Consider the following 16,080-nt stretch of genomic DNA (forward strand, 5'->3'; position numbering starts at 1 on the left):
GTTCGGACCCAGATGTTGGTGGCCCAGACTCCTTAGACTTGGCAGATTGGGGAGTAGAAGGATTTGCAGCAGCCAGCTCCTCGGAAAAGGTCAATGACCTCTCCAGAAGGCCTCTTCTCTGAAGACCCCTCCCCAACCTTGGACTTCTTGGTCGGAGGGGAAGCACTAGAGCCTCCGCTCATCCTCTTCCTTAAGGCGTCCATCATTTGCCGAGACATGTCTGCACAAAGCAAAAATAGCATGGTTAGGAAAAACCAACAAAAAATACAAAGTATGGAAGCCAAGAAGCTGAAAAAGAAGTAAAGCGCAGAGTGACTGTCCGCCCAGAAAGTCAGAAGTCCATCATCACCTGACATCGACTTTATCTCAGCCATAACGGCCTTCCCTTTTCCAGCATAAGGATGGGATGGCCGAACAGGTGAAATGGGCTCCCTTATGCAAATGCCGTGTTCCACGGGCCTGGGCGTGGCCGGGAGTTTCTTCTTCCTCCTCAAAGGAGCCACTTGCTCAGCCTCAGCCTCAGCCTCGGCCTCATCTTCAGGATTCATGGACTCCTAAGCATACTGCTCTGCCCGAGCACCTCCCTTCAACTTAGCCTCCCGCTTAAGTTGAATCAGCTCATTCTCCTTATGAGCTCGTTTAGGCCGAGCAGTAGCAGAATTACTCTTCTTCCCCATCCCGGACTTAGAAGAAAAGTCCTCACCGTAGAGCCCGTACTGCACCAGATTTGCATCGGAGGTCAACTGGATAATATCCCTGTCTTCCGCCGGCAACCGAGCAAGCTTCTGAGCCCTATCCCTAAGGGTAAGAGTGAGAGGAGGACGGTGATAGGTCGGAATCTGCTGAAACTGAGTCCGGGCGATGTTCGGATCCTTCACCATGAAGTACTCATCAGCAAAACGCCCTATTTTGTTGATGGCCTTGTTGTCCGTCCCGCTCAACCACTTGAAGCCTGGCTGAGAAAAGTAAAAATACCCCGACCTGCCTTGCTTGGGGGTAGACTTCAGGTCGAAGAACCAAGCGACCTCATGGGGAGAAGGAGCGCCCCATCCCTAAGAAGCGTAGAGGACGAAGAGGGCAAACAAATACTTAATGCCCTTGGGAGTGATCTGGGCCGGGCAGAGGCCGAAGAAGTTTGCCACATCCCGGAAGTACTTGTGCAAGGGAATCAACGCCCCTTGCTGGCCATGAGCCCCCGAACAGGCGCACATCCCCTCACTAGGGTTTGAGGCGCGATTATCGTGGGTAGGAATAAAGCAGTCTAGCTCGCCCAGGTATCCGTCCTGGTCGAGAGTGCGGAGGCGTGCCTCCGAAATCTTGGACAGAGGACTCACCCATCTGGCGCCCAAGGCACCCTACCTCCTATGAGGAACCGCCTCAGCAAGCTCCTCGGTGACGTAGTCGACGCCTGCAACCAGGACATCCCCGTCAGCATCAACCGGTTGCCCAGCCTCATTGTACTCCCCATAGTTTGGGGGTTCAATCTCCTCCTCTCCCTCAACAGCGGGAGGGCTGCTCGGACGTGCCTCGTCCAGTTCCTCAACCTCCTGGACTTCAGCGTCCCCCTCACGGTCCTCCTCCATTGGGACCGCCAAATCCTGTTCGGCGTCGAGCAGGGTGGCAAGCCGAGCCACTTGGGGATCAGAAGCGTCAGCCAGACGCGTAGTTTTCTTCGTACAAGCCATCATTCTATGGCTGGGTACGGAATCAGGAGAAAGATTAGCACGAAGATGAGGGTGGACTTCGTGCAGAAGTTGAAGCAGTTCCTGGTCAATTTGATGCTCAGGCTCCCAAGACTCACCAAGGTTCATCTACAAAAGACAACACGCAAGATGAGTGTTGGGTGGAGTATCAAGCGAAAAAACAAGCGAATATGCCGACAAGGAGTACCCAACAGATTAAAGAACAGCCATGTTCGAAGAAAAGTCTAAACTCAAGAAGCCAGAAAATTTTTCTTGAGTTAGGGCAAAAAATTTCATGAAGCTTAAAGAAAGCAGAATGGAAAACAGACGCAATGCAGTTCTAAAATAAGCCTTGCGGCTGAAAGCTAACGCAAGGACATAGAAAAGAAGAGTCGCAGAAGTTTCAAACCCTAGGGTTTCTACAGTGTTCTTTCTACAGCAAAGATACATTCAAAAGCACAAGCATGCAAAGGGAAAACATAAAAGGGATTCAGAAACTTACTCAAAGATTCGAGTGTCCGGATTCAAGCAAGCCTGAAATCGTCTGTAAGCTCTTCAACAACTTTGAAGCCTGAAAACTCTCTCTTTTTGCTCTGAAGTTTGCTTAACAACGAAGGGTGATGAAATGAGGAAATGTGACAGTACTCCAAGTATTTATAGGCAAAAGGGTAACTGTACTTGAAGGAACCTTAGACGCCTCGACTTCCCGCCTTGAAAGCAAATATGGGAAATCAAAATAATTGAGTGCAACCGTCAGCCGTGGAGAGAGAAATTCAAATTTTCAAAATATTAATTGTCAGAGCATTAATTAGTCGAAAACCGAAGGGACGCCCAGTCAGCTTCACATCAAGTCTCGAACGGTCATGCTCGATACGTGTCCCCTTCCAAGGCAGAGCCAGCTCGGAATAAGTCTATACGCAACCTCGGAGGTCCCGCACAGACTTGGGGGGCAAATGTTATCCCAAAATTGGCACTCTGGCGTGGCATCACAAGAATGGTGACACGTGGCATCAACTTAGAGCACCTGGTCAGATCAACATACCGAGCAGGATGCCTCGCTGGCATGTCCATAATGGAATACTCAATGAGCCGTGCAGAATGAGCAACACTTAGCGAATTCAGTCACGCACTTCGTGAGTCACCAGCTCAATCCCTATAACTCAAGGATCAACTTGCGTGGATATGGCATACACACGATTCCACTATCGGTGTATATGACCTCAATCCCACGATCCTAGTATTCAGCAATGATCCCACGGTCTTTGTGTTTATGCGCTTTGTAACGAGAGAGGAAACTCCTCCTCCTCAAGTTTCCTGCCCTATAAATAGTGAGGAATGTTCACTGGGTAGGAGGACGAAAAAAGAGAGATTGATCGAAACTGTATAACAGAGATCATACGCCGAAACGCTATAAGCTAAGGCTATCTAAGAATTATATATTCAGAGATATTATTGTAAGAGCTATAAGAAAAGGAATCTTCTTCCTTATTCTTAAGTCAATACAACTAACGAGGATTAGGCTATTACCGAACTGCTCGGGGCTGAACCTCTATAAAATTTCTGTGTCTTCTTATTATTATTATTTGCTTTATTACGTATTCTTATTACGACATATCGTTTATCGCTTATTAAAAGACTCATTGTCGTTGGCTAAAAGCGAAGTCAACACTCATCGTAATAGTTGTTTGTCGATATATTGTCGATAGGATATCGACAATATTATAAAAAAGTGGCTGAAAGAAGTGAAATTTTTTAAACATAAGTAAAGATGAAACAATCAGGATGACAATCATGAACTTTAAAAGTAACCCCTAAACGTTAAATTAAAAGTCTCGATAGTTTGGATGATTTATGCAATACATGCACAACCACCCAAGTGTGACCGATTCACCTTTAACCAAATATAGCTTGCAACAACGACACCTTTGGGGAACCTTGGTGGTGAATAAAAGAGAACATCATCTCTTTGAAAGCGTTCGACGACACCACTCATGCTGAACTTCCAAACTCAGCTTCTTCTCATAGTTTGCCTTTTGTTTCGACATGTCCTTTTGAAAGGAGTCCATAAGTCTGGCGAATGAGTACTTCCCCCAAGGAATCTAGAAGAAGAACTGGAGATCTTTGACATATCTAAGTATGCTAGTCGTAATCAAAGTGTTAGCCTCACGACCCAGTAACACTACCTCAACAAACATGCACAAGCCAAGCTTGTACACATCTTCCAGATTCTAAAAGTTTGAGAACCTCTCCTGGAGTGCTTCTGTCTTCACACTATCAAATCAGTTGAAATATTTGTTGATCAACTGGTCTAACCCCGAGCAGGCAGCCTACGTAGCCTTCTCTTTTTCTATTTGACCCGAGGTGAAGTTCATGCCTGTAATGAGTGCAAACTCAACCACTCTAAATTTGAGCTCCTTTCGGCCAATGTAAAAACGCATCTCTTCTACCTTCTTAATATTAACCTTAATCTTGTGCAACATTACTTAGTGAAATAATACCAAAAAAAATGTGAGAGGTACGAAATTCAAAAAATTACCGAAACCGCATGCTTTTGCCATCTCATTCAAATTTATTCCTCAAACAGCATCTTGATTTTTGCAAAAGTACCGGTACCTCTATATATCACGCGACCATTAAAATGGTCGGATGTTGGAACTATGAGTCGTGGAGTCATCTGAAAAAATAGATAACAAAAGCATATGGTAAGCACACCATCGACGAAATATAGATAAACTATCGCCAAATAAAAGTTCTTTACAAAATCAAAGATGCATAGTAACTGAAATTTGTCGACAAAATATTAACATCTTGTCGACATTATCTCAATAAAAAATATAACAGAAGAAAAAAAAAATTGTCGACAAAATGTCGATATCATGTCGACATTATCTCAATAAACAAAATAACAGAGCACAAGAAACTTGTCGATAAATTGTTGACATCCTATCGATATTATCTCAAATAAAAAATAACTAAACACAATAAAAATTATCGACAAAATGTCGACATACTGTCGACAAATTCTCAACATAATAAATCACAGAATGCAATCAAATAGTCAACAACATATCGACAAAAATGTCAACATACTCAATAAATTCTAAAAAAATATAGCCTAAACAAAATTATTGATAAACCATAGATAACACATCGATATCTTATCGATATAGAGCAAAAAATTCAAAAAAACCAGTTACGCTCAAATAATCAACTACCCATTTTGATTTTTAGTCGATATCCTATCGACATTTCATCGATAACACTGTAAAAATACACACACACCATTGAAACATATCTAAAACTTCAATCTATCACCAGAAAGATTACAAAATCCACAAAAATTCAACTAATCTCAAGAACATACACAAATTCACATTCAAATCTATGTAAAATCTTATTTTTTTTAAAAAAGAAACTTACCTTTTGACTGAGCTTAGTGGTGGTGGTGGCGACAGTTTGAATCTTAAGCTCTGGGTTCTCTCGTGGTGGCCTGTTGTCGTTTCGAGCTGGTTTGTGGTCATGGTTGTGGTCGTCGTGGTTTTGAGTTGGTTCTTCGTTGTCGTGGCGGTGGTGGCTGGTCGCCTGCGGGAAATGGAGAGAGAGAGAGAGAGAGAGAGAGAGAGAGAGAGAGAGAGAGAAATTGAGGAATAAGGAAGATGGGTGGGACTTTAGGACTTTGGGTGGGTTTGTAGCCATTTGGGGGGGGGGGGTCGTTTGGGCTCTCGGTGGTAGGTGCTACCGGTTGGGTTCTCGGTGTGGTGGAGAGAGAGCACGAGGAAGAGAGAAAGTCAGGGAGGAAAAATTAAATGAAAAATGTATTTTGAGTATTTAGGGAAAATACTAGCATCATGTTGAAATTAGCTTAGGGTCTAAATTTTGATAATAAATGTATTTTTAAGCATAATGAAATTTTCATTCTATAAAAATTCAACAAAATAATAAGAATTGTATCACAGTAACATGAAAGCAATATTAAAATAATATAAAAAATAATAATACAAATAAAAAAAAATCAACAACAAAATAATAAAAATCTATATATCTATATAAAGAAAAAGTATGAGGCGGTGACATGACACTCTAAAATATCTTTAATTAGCATTATATGTTCTCTCCTTAATTCTCTCATTCTTTTAATTTTTTATTAAGTTTATAAATATTTATTTATTATTATTAGTTAATTATAGCATAAATGACATGCCACTTTTTCTTTTTTTAGTTTTTATTTTTTTTTTCAAAAAAAAACATAACACGTTTCTTTGTTTAAAAAAAATAAAAACAAAAACAATCCTTTTATATATTGATATTAAAAAAATCATACTTCCTACATATATCCTACATATATATATATATTAAAAGAATCAATAAATTTACTATTCACTCAAGCGTCAACTTAAACGGTGCGCTTTATTCTACATCCTACATCCTACATCCTATATATCCTAAAAGAACCAATAAAAATCTTACATATAGCCTTAACATATAGCTATTTGGGACGAACACCCTCACCTCTCCATTGACTACTTTTATTAATGAAGACTCATATTACTATCTTATTTTTATTTACACCAAAAATATTAAAAAAATTATTACAAATTGAAAATTCGAAGCAAAAGGACAGAACCTTCTCTTGTAGATTTTGCTGCTGCTGCTTAATCAAAGCTCTGGAACTGCACTTTCTCTCTCCTATTTCTTTCCTTCTCTCACTATTGAGTTGGTCAGTTTGGCAGCCAGCTAACTCTTCTTGCTTTACACGGCTTTTGGGATTACCTATCAAATCAAATCCTCTAAAAAGTTTCTCCACCTTTGATTTTCTTTTTCTTTTTTCCCCTTTTTACCGTTTTCCCAAATCTGGTTCTTCATTTTCACATCACCAAGGTACTTCTTCTTCTTCTTTTTGGATGGGGTATGTATGAGTGAATAGTAAATTTATTAGTTCTTTTAATATATGTAGAATGTAGAATTTAGGGCTTACTTCTTCTTTTCCCTTTGCTTCTTCTTCTTAAATCTAAGCTGGCTCACTTCGTCTTCTTATTGAGGATGTAGGATCATCAATGTAGGCCAACAACTTTAAGAGAAAGTCGATCGAAGTCTGAAGATTACTGCATAAGGTATTGATTTCTAACCTCTTTATTTCTTTGTTCCTTTTTTTTTTATTTTATTTTATTTTTTTGAAAAATGGCTTGGGTATGCTTCTTACGTTTTTTCATGGAAACATTTTGAATTTCTAATTATTAATTTGAGATGGTTCATTATTTCTGTAGGTATTCAATCATCCTATTCATTTCTAACCTCTTTATTCCTTTCTTATTACTCTTTTTTAAAAAAAAAAATGGTTTCAGTATGCTTATTACATTTTTCCATGGAAACACTTTGATTTTTTAATTCTTAGTTTGAGGTGGTTCATTACTTGGTTTCTGTACATATTCAATTCTCCTAATGTTCAAGAACACATTTCAGATTTTACTGGAGTTGTGTCTTGTTTTAGGTTTCTGTGCTACGAAGTTAAGAATGGAGTTATAGTTTATCATTTTCTGTTTTATTATAATCCCCTAATTTAGTCTCTGTAGTTGTTGGAAGTAGATAATGAATTTAGTTTGTTATTGGTGTTTTACTACTAAGTTAAGAATAAACTTATAGTTTATCATTTTGTGTTTTATTGAAATCCCCCAATTTAGTTTCTGTATTTGTTGGAAGTGGATAATGAATTTAGCTTGTTATTTGTGTTTTACTAAAGACTTTTACTTTTTTCTTTATTTGTTATCATATATATGTGTCTCTTTATTTTTGCCCATTAGTAAGATTGAAAAAAAAGACACTTATCAATTATTTTACATTGATAATGTTCAGACACATTGATTAAAAAACAAAAAGAAAGAGTTTTGTAATATTGGTGTATTTTTGTAAGTTTTGATTTGGGTGGAAATTAATTATGAATTTAGTCCAAATCTTTTATTTTTGTCTTTGTAATCTTGTAAGTTTGGTGGAATTGATTATGTTTTTAGTTCATTATTTGTGTTTTACTCTAATCTATATGTTTGCCCATTTATGTTTTACTCTATGATTTTAGTTCATTGGGTAGTGAGGAGCCTCATTTAATTGCCCTTTTGTTATTTGATCTACCCCAATAATAAATTTATTTTTTACCAAGTTGTTTGGTTTATAAAGAATTAGATAAAAGTTAAGAGTGTAAATTCAATTATATATTTACACTATTTTTTTAAATTTTATTTTGTTTTGTTTAATCGGTTATTTTGTCTTTTTATTAGTTCACTTAAGAATCATTTTGATGGAGCGAGATGATGCAACAATTGAACAAAAGAAAGCATTACAAAGAAAACGACGGAGAGAATTATATGCACAAACTAAAGAATCACGAAATAAGCATCGGAGATAGGTGGCTGCAAAGAAAAGAATGGCTGAAAGTAACAAAAGTATTCGCAATAATTCTAGAAAGATTCGTACAGAAAATATGGTGATGAGTGAATCCTTTCAAAGTGAAATAGGTACTTTTTCTTCCTTCATCCATGCATATAGTTAACTCATTATATCTATACTAATGTATTTGTTGCCATTTATTTTAAGGGAGCGACCATATGTTTCATGATAAAATCGGCCACCAGAGAAATATTATGAGTGAAATCGGTAAGAATATATTACATCATCATCTTATAGATTTTTTTTCTTCTAATAACTTAGGAATTTTAAGTTACTCAATTTAAAATTTTTATTATGCAGGAAGTACATCAAACACGTGTGTATGCAGACATGATACTTTTGTTGAAAGAGGTAAATAGTTATCACTAAAAAATAATGCATTTCGTTATTTATTATTAATTGTAGTAATTTCTTTCATAAATTCTTTATGTTAGGATTTGTTGGAGATTTGGAAAAAGAGAGTAATACAAATTTAAGTAACAATGAAAATAACAAGAATACGCTTAACAAAAAAAACAAACAAACTTTCCTAAACTATGCAATTAACTTACAAAATGTACCAAAAGAAGTTTATGTATTGCCAATGGCATCAGTGTATAGGCATTGTAATGCAAAAAAATTTACTAGAGAAAGTAATGGCTTTTGTTGTTCTGATGGTCAAATTCAATTAAAATTAAATGATACACCTAATGAATTATATGAATTATTTACATCTGAATCAGATGAATCATTGCAATTCAAAACATTCATTAGAACTTATAATAGTAACTTTACTTTTACATCATTTGGAGTAAAATATGACAAGAATTTATGCAAAAGAAACAAAGGCATATACACATTTAGAGTCCAAGGGCAAATTTATCATTATATCAATGAAGTCTATCTAATGGATAGTCGTCCTTCATACTTACAATTATACTTTTATGACACTGAGCATGAACTAGAGAATCGACTAAAACTTTCAAAGAAATTGTCAGCATCAATAGTGAATACTTTAATAAAAATACTAGAAATAAATCCTTATTCAATATTCTTTAGAACATTGAGTGATATTTCTAATTTTGAAAGTCACAAAATACCAATTAGATGTGACTCTGGACTTGATCAAAGAGTTTACAATATGCCGTCAGCATCCCAAGTTGCTGCAATTTGGGTTGATGATGATCCTTCTGCAATTGTCAGGACTCGTGATATATCTGTGTACTGTCATTCTGGTGACACACATAGAGTTCAATATTATTTTGGATGTTATGATCCGTTGCAATACCCATTGTTATTTCTCCATGGAGATACTGGTTGGCATGAAGGCATTCAAAGAGTTCCCAAACAAAAGAATTGTGGAACTTCATGTAGAGTCGAAAATTTAATTAATGTTAATCGAATTAATTCTGCTACAAAATTACTAGACAATGAGATGACAGGTTATAAACACTTATCTTCTCATTAAATTGATTTATTTTCTCATGTGGTCTTCTCATTAAATTCATTTATTTTCTTATGTGGTTTCCTTCTATTTTTTTTTTCCAGTCTTACAGAAAGGGAGAAAAAGAAATCAAGTTTCTTGTTGTGAATATTACTGTTATAAATTACAAATAAGATCTTCACATAAATCAATTCTATTGCATTCTGGACGACTTTTACAACAATATGTAGTTGATATTTATGTAAAGCTTGAAACGTCTAGATTAGATTACTTTAGACTTAAACAAAAAGAAATACGAGCTGAACTTTATCAAGGTATCGTTGATAGTATTGAAATAGGTGAGAGTAAGGGCCATAAAGTTGGTCGAAAAATCATTCTACCCTCATCATTTATCGGTGGTCCGAGGGATATGAAAAAGAGATATATGGATGCTATGTCTTTAGTTCAAAAATTTGGAAAACCCGATATATTTTTAACAATAACTTGTAATCCAAATTGGCCTGAAATTAAACAAGAATTAGATAGCAATGATGAAATACATAATAGACCCGACTTAATAACACGAATTTTTAGAGCTAAGTTAGAAGAATTCAAGGTAGATTTATTTAAAAAAACAAATATTTGGAGTTGTTGCTGCATATATCTATGTAATAGAGTTCCAAAAGAGAGGCCTTCCTCATGCTCATTTCTTGATAATTTTGAAAACAAATTCAAAAATTACATCACTCAATTTAATTGATCAAATTGTTTGTGCTGAAATTCCTGATAAAGATAAATATCCACATTTACACTCAGTTGTTGTAAAACATATGATGCATGGACCTTGTGGTTCTTTAAATCCTAATAATGTTTGTATGGACAAAAATCATACATGTAGGAGTAATTATCCTAAATCAAATGTCTTTGAAACTTTTTATGGTGAAAATTCTTATCCAAAATATAGACGCCGTAATGATAACAACAAAGTAACGGTTAAAGGTCATTTATTAGATAACAGATGGGTTGTACCATATAATCCATATTTATTAGCAAAATTTGATTGTCATATTAATGTAGAAATTTGCTCAACAATTAAGGCTGTCAAATATTTATATAAATATGTTTACAAAGGACACGATCGAATTAGTTTTACTGTCAATTATGACACAAATTTTATAGATGAGATCACAAGATTCCAATCTGCTAGATGGATATCACCACCTGAAGCGATGTGGCGAATAAATGGATTTATATTATATGAAATTTACCCATCAGTCATTTCACTATAATTACATCTTGAAGATAAACAAATAGTTACATTTAAAAAAACAGATGATCTTAACAAACTAATCACAAGAGATGACACACATAGAACAATGTTAACAGAATTTTTTCGAATGAACATTACAAATGAAAAGGCTAAAACATTATTGTATAAACAATTTCCTCAACATTTTTTATGGGATAAACAATACAAGCTTTGGATGCCTAGAAAGAAAGGTAATGTTGTTGGAAGAATTGTTGTAGCCAATCCTATAGAAGGGGAGAGATATTACTTACGATTGCTCTTAAATCATATACGAGGAGCAACATCATTTGATAACTTAAAAACTGTCAATAATGTTTATGTTTCAACATTTCGTGAAGCTGCACTTTTGTATGGATTACTAAACGGAAAAGATAATTGTAAATATTGCTTAGAAGAGGCATGCAAGTACCAAATGCCATACTCACTGCGTCGATTGTTTGCTACAATACTATCTTTATGTTCTCCTGATGAACCCAGGAGATTGTGGAATCAATTTAAAGAGTTTATGTGTGAAGATTACATGAAAGATGGTATGAACTTATCTGGTGCCGAACTTAAAGCATTACAATTTATAAATTCTTTGTTAGAACAAATAGGAAAGAGTGTTAATGACTATGGAATTGTTGATTATGATATAAATCTTAGAGAAGAAGAAATGTTAGCAAAAATAATGGATGAAGAATTGGGGATAATTGTCTCTGATGTTGAATTATCATATGCAAATAATTTAAACAAAGAACAAAAATCTGCATATGATATGATTTTGGACAAAGTTTTTTCCAATGAAGGGGCAATGATTTTTATAGATGGTCCAGGTGGAACTGGAAAGACTTATTTGTATTGTGCTTTGCTTGCTGCTATTAGATCAAGAAAATTAATTGGTCTAGCCACTGCATCTTCAGGAGTTGCTGCTGGCTTATTACCTGGTGGCCGAACTGCTCATTCAAGGTTTAAAATACCCCTTGAAGTAGGTGAAAATACCATTTGTTCTGTTAGTAAGCAATCTGCTTTGGCTAAGCTATTTCAACTTACAAAGTTGATTGTATGGGATGAAGCACCAATGGTAAACAAACAAGCTGTTGAAGCTTTGGATAAGATGTTACAAGATGTGAATGATAATGAGTTACCATTTGGTGGAAAAGTAGTTGTTTTAGGGGGAGATTTTCGTCAGGTTTTACCTGTTGTACCAAGAGGAAGCAAAGAAGATATAATTAGAGCAAGCTTAGTTAACTCTTATTTATGGCCATATTTTACAAAATTAAAATTAGTTCATAGTATGAGAGCTATATTAGATCAAACATTTTCAAATTATTTACTTCGAATAGGTAACGGAACTGAAAAATCTCATTTTTGTAATATGGTTAAGCTTCAAACCAACATGATTATACCGTTTGTAGACAACACTTTATCATTGAATAATTTAATTAATGCTGTCTTTCCAAACTTAAATAATTATGTTGAAATTTTAGACTCCATGATTAACCATGTAATTTTAACCCCTAAAAATGAGCATGTTGACCACATTAATAGTATACTAATTGAATGCTTTCCAGGTGATAGTTTTAGATATTTTAGCTTTGATGAGCTCTTAGATAAAACTGAACAAAACATTCAAGAAGATTTTTTAAATACTTTGACACCAGATGGTATACCACCACATGAGCTTGTATTAAAATTGAATTGTCCTGTTATGTTCCTTAGAAATATTAATCCCTCTGAGGGATTATGTAATGGAACAAGATTAATTTGTCGAAGCTTTGAACGCAATGTTATTTATGCAGAAATTGCTATTGGAGAGTATAGTGGTAAAAAAGTTTTCTTACCCAGAATTCTTTTTGTGCCACTAGAAAATGACAAAGGTTCATTTCCATTTAAAAGAATTCAATTTCCGATCCGACCATGTTTTGCAATGACAATAAATAAATCTCAAGGACAAACTTTACAGTTTGTCGGACTATATCTTTATGAACCAGCATTTTCACACGGACAATTATATGTTGCTTTATCTAGAGCAAAAACAAGTGATGCTATCAAAATTCTTGTGAAACCAATTTCTGATAATACAATTCATGAAAGTTGTACAAAGAATATTGTTTACAATGAAATTTTATCTTTAGTTAATTGCTCTTGAAACATATTTACTTAATAATGATGCGCTTTCAGTTAAGAATATTACTATTATTTTTATTAATCTTTTCGGTAACCACGTAAGTACTATGCCAATTTATATTTGTAGATATCTTTTAGATTAATACACTTTAAATATTAGTTCCAATCTTATAATTTTCAAGTAGAAATTATTTTAGTGTAGCTTGATAGTTCCTTATTAACTCTTATCTTCTTTTTTCTTCATAAGCTTTGCTGAGTCCTTTTCAAGGCAGGTCATATGATAATTTGGACTTTATAGGAATTCCTTGCACACTTATTGTGAGTATCTTTAATTTTGTACCAATTACACATTGATTATACTTATTTATTGTATATTGCTCATGATATACTATAAATTGGCTAAGGAGACTTTATAAAAGATTTCTAACTAATTACTAATCATTGTTATCAGCTGGTTTAAATTTAAAAATATTTGGGTAACAAGTCAAGTTTTCTGAATTGGTGGAGATTTGAAAATATATTGTGAGTAGCATATAAAGACGAGGAAATCAACCCTAAATAGTCATGTATGTAAGTTCTTTTTATCTTTTTTATGATTTATGATATATATTGATTTGTTGCTTTCTAGGAATATCAATTAGTAATTTGATAAAGATGCATGTTATTAATCAATATTCTTAAGTTTCAACTTTTTAACTTAGTCATTTTATCATTATATTTTTTTTTTTATACAGGACATACATATATACCTTACATTTTACATACATCCTTACATCTTACTTACATATATAAAATCCTTTATATATATCCTAGATCCTACATCCTAAACAATAAATTTATTATTCACCCAAAACTTCAACTACATAAAAAATTGTTACTATTCTTAGTTATATTTCAACTAGAATTGTAAATTGTTAAAAGTATTTTGGTTCAAGTAAAGATATGTATGCTAACTTTAAAAAAATCTTTCAAATTGCACTTGCTGTAAAATCTATTGCCCTTACTCTTATCCCAATCACCATACTTTTCTTCTGTTCTGGTTTTCAGAAAAAAAAAAAAACAAATCCAATCACCATACTTTCTTTTCCAACCACACCTTTTACCTTACCACTTTTCATGCAAAATAGTAATAAGGTTTTTGCCCCATACCTCTTTTTTACCAAATCCACTTTTTATCTTATCAAATTTCAAAATACAAATATATAAAATAATAATTCATTTGTTTTTTTTTTTTTGAAGGAAATAATTCATTTGTTAGTGATAAGTTTTATGTATATTTTTTTTCTCTTAAATATAAATAATTGTTTTACTTTCTCAGTTTTCTTTTAGTTAGTGTCACTTCAAATCATGTCAATACATATCATTCACTTAACTGTAACTATTTACAATCATCATTATTTTTTTTTTCCTTTTTTTTTTTTACTAAAAAAATTTACTTTATTCACATTATATAAATCACATTTCACTTAAGTGTCATTCACACATTCATATCCATAGGTTGAACTCTACACCCTTTTAGATTTTTCCCCAAAAAAAACGTGAACTCTCCTATACTTGTGATTGTCCAGACAAAACTTGTCTTCAAAACAGAAGGTAAAGATATTTGCTAACTTATGTTTATTTTTTTTCAAAAAAAATCTCAATATTATATATTTTATATTTTCTATGTAAAACATATTGATGTATGTTGCAGGAAAAGAATTGCAATGGCAGAACTTTATAAACTTATACCAGAGATTTCTCTTGGAGAAATGAATTGGACTGCCAAAGTTATTGTTGCTGAAAAATCAAACACAAAAACAGCAATACATAGTCCAACCAAATACATGAATATGACACTTATTCATCCACAAGTATATTATCACTTTCTCTAATTTGTTTTGCTCATGTGATAATTTTTTTTTGTTTTTCATATTTTATTTTATATATGAAAGGTTTTTCACATTTTGTAGTTTTTCCTACGAAATTCTACTGTGTAACTTTTTTTTTTTAATCTCTAATAAAAATATAGGAGAACCAAGTGCAAGCAACGATCTATGAAGCAAATATTCTACCTTTTCAAGACACCCTGGAAGTATCAAAAACATACTTAATCTCGAATGCAACTGTGAAGCATACTAAACCTCAGTATAGAAAAGTTGCTGGAGATGTCCAATGGACTATAAATGGGAAAACAAAAGTAGAAGAGCTCAAAGAAAATCACAATGCTCTTTTATTTTCAATGAAATTCCGTATTTTAATATTCCCAGTTTGATTATTTAATTAAATGATTAATTAAATGCGGAATAATAAAACTGGTACTGAAAACAGTTTTCTGTAGTTACAGAATGCAACTCTGTAACTCCAGAGAAACCCAGAAAAACAAACAGTGCATAAAAGTAAAAACACACAAGATTTTTGTACGTGGTTTCAACAATCCTTTCAGATTGTTACTAGTCCACGGGGCCACGCCCAGAGATAAGATTCATTAGATCGGTATCAAAAATACAAAGTAATTGACTTATGCATAAATAGACTCCCTCTTATTGTATGCCGCAAGCTTGATGTATTCCACCTACTAACCGAATCTTGATAAAACTCCAAGAGCTCGAACTCCCTTCGATCACCTTGAAGAGTGCTTGAATCCTCCCGATTCAAGGCTTAAAGGCTATCTCCCGAAAGCCTATACAACCATCTCCCGAAGGTTGTGTGCTTGTATCCTCCCGATGCAAGACTTCAAAAGCAATCTCCCGAAAGCTTGTAAATACCCTTCTCCCGAAGGTGCACTGATGTTCTTCTTCGTTGTAGACTTGAATACAGACTCAAGACAATACAAACAACAAATAAACAGAGTAAGAGTAGAACAACTCTTCTCTACAAATCAAAGACTCTCTTTTCTAAAGATATGAATGAAATTCAAAGATACAAGAGAGGTACCAAGAGAGGTACTAAACAAAGACACTCTTTCCTTAAGATATGAAAGCAATTCTAAGTGTATGAAAGAGATACAAAACCTAGCTACTATAAGATGTATTTATAATGAATATACATCTCATAGACAGCTTACATTCGGTCTGAACAAGACCTCAACCCACTAGAAACTTCCCTAAAATAATTCTTCAATCGATCCAGAATTTCCGTTTCGTACATACGTAATCGTG

The 16,080-nt window shown here is 34.2% G+C and overlaps 1 long non-coding RNA gene across 3 annotated transcripts; it reads left to right on the plus strand.

The window, feature by feature from the left end:
* The first annotated feature begins 6,152 nt into the window (after positions 1–6,152).
* LOC115723873 (uncharacterized) lies at positions 6,153–15,437 on the plus strand. 3 transcript variants are annotated; one of them, XR_009684649.1, is made up of 9 exons: positions 6,153–6,560; positions 6,729–6,793; positions 7,952–8,188; positions 8,268–8,327; positions 8,421–8,471; positions 13,213–13,506; positions 14,438–14,533; positions 14,634–14,793; positions 14,952–15,437. It is a non-coding gene; the product is annotated as an uncharacterized LOC115723873 (long non-coding RNA). The 3 variants fall into 3 exon arrangements; XR_009684650.1 differs by lacking the exon at positions 14,438–14,533 and having other exon boundaries at positions 6,154–6,560; positions 13,213–13,510; positions 14,952–15,434; XR_009684648.1 differs by lacking the exon at positions 14,438–14,533 and having other exon boundaries at positions 6,155–6,560; positions 14,952–15,431.
* The last annotated feature ends 643 nt before the right edge of the window (positions 15,438–16,080 follow it).

The sequence above is a fragment of the Cannabis sativa genome, chromosome 9, assembly GCF_029168945.1.
Source record: "Cannabis sativa cultivar Pink pepper isolate KNU-18-1 chromosome 9, ASM2916894v1, whole genome shotgun sequence".
NCBI classification, from domain to species: domain Eukaryota; kingdom Viridiplantae; phylum Streptophyta; class Magnoliopsida; order Rosales; family Cannabaceae; genus Cannabis; species Cannabis sativa.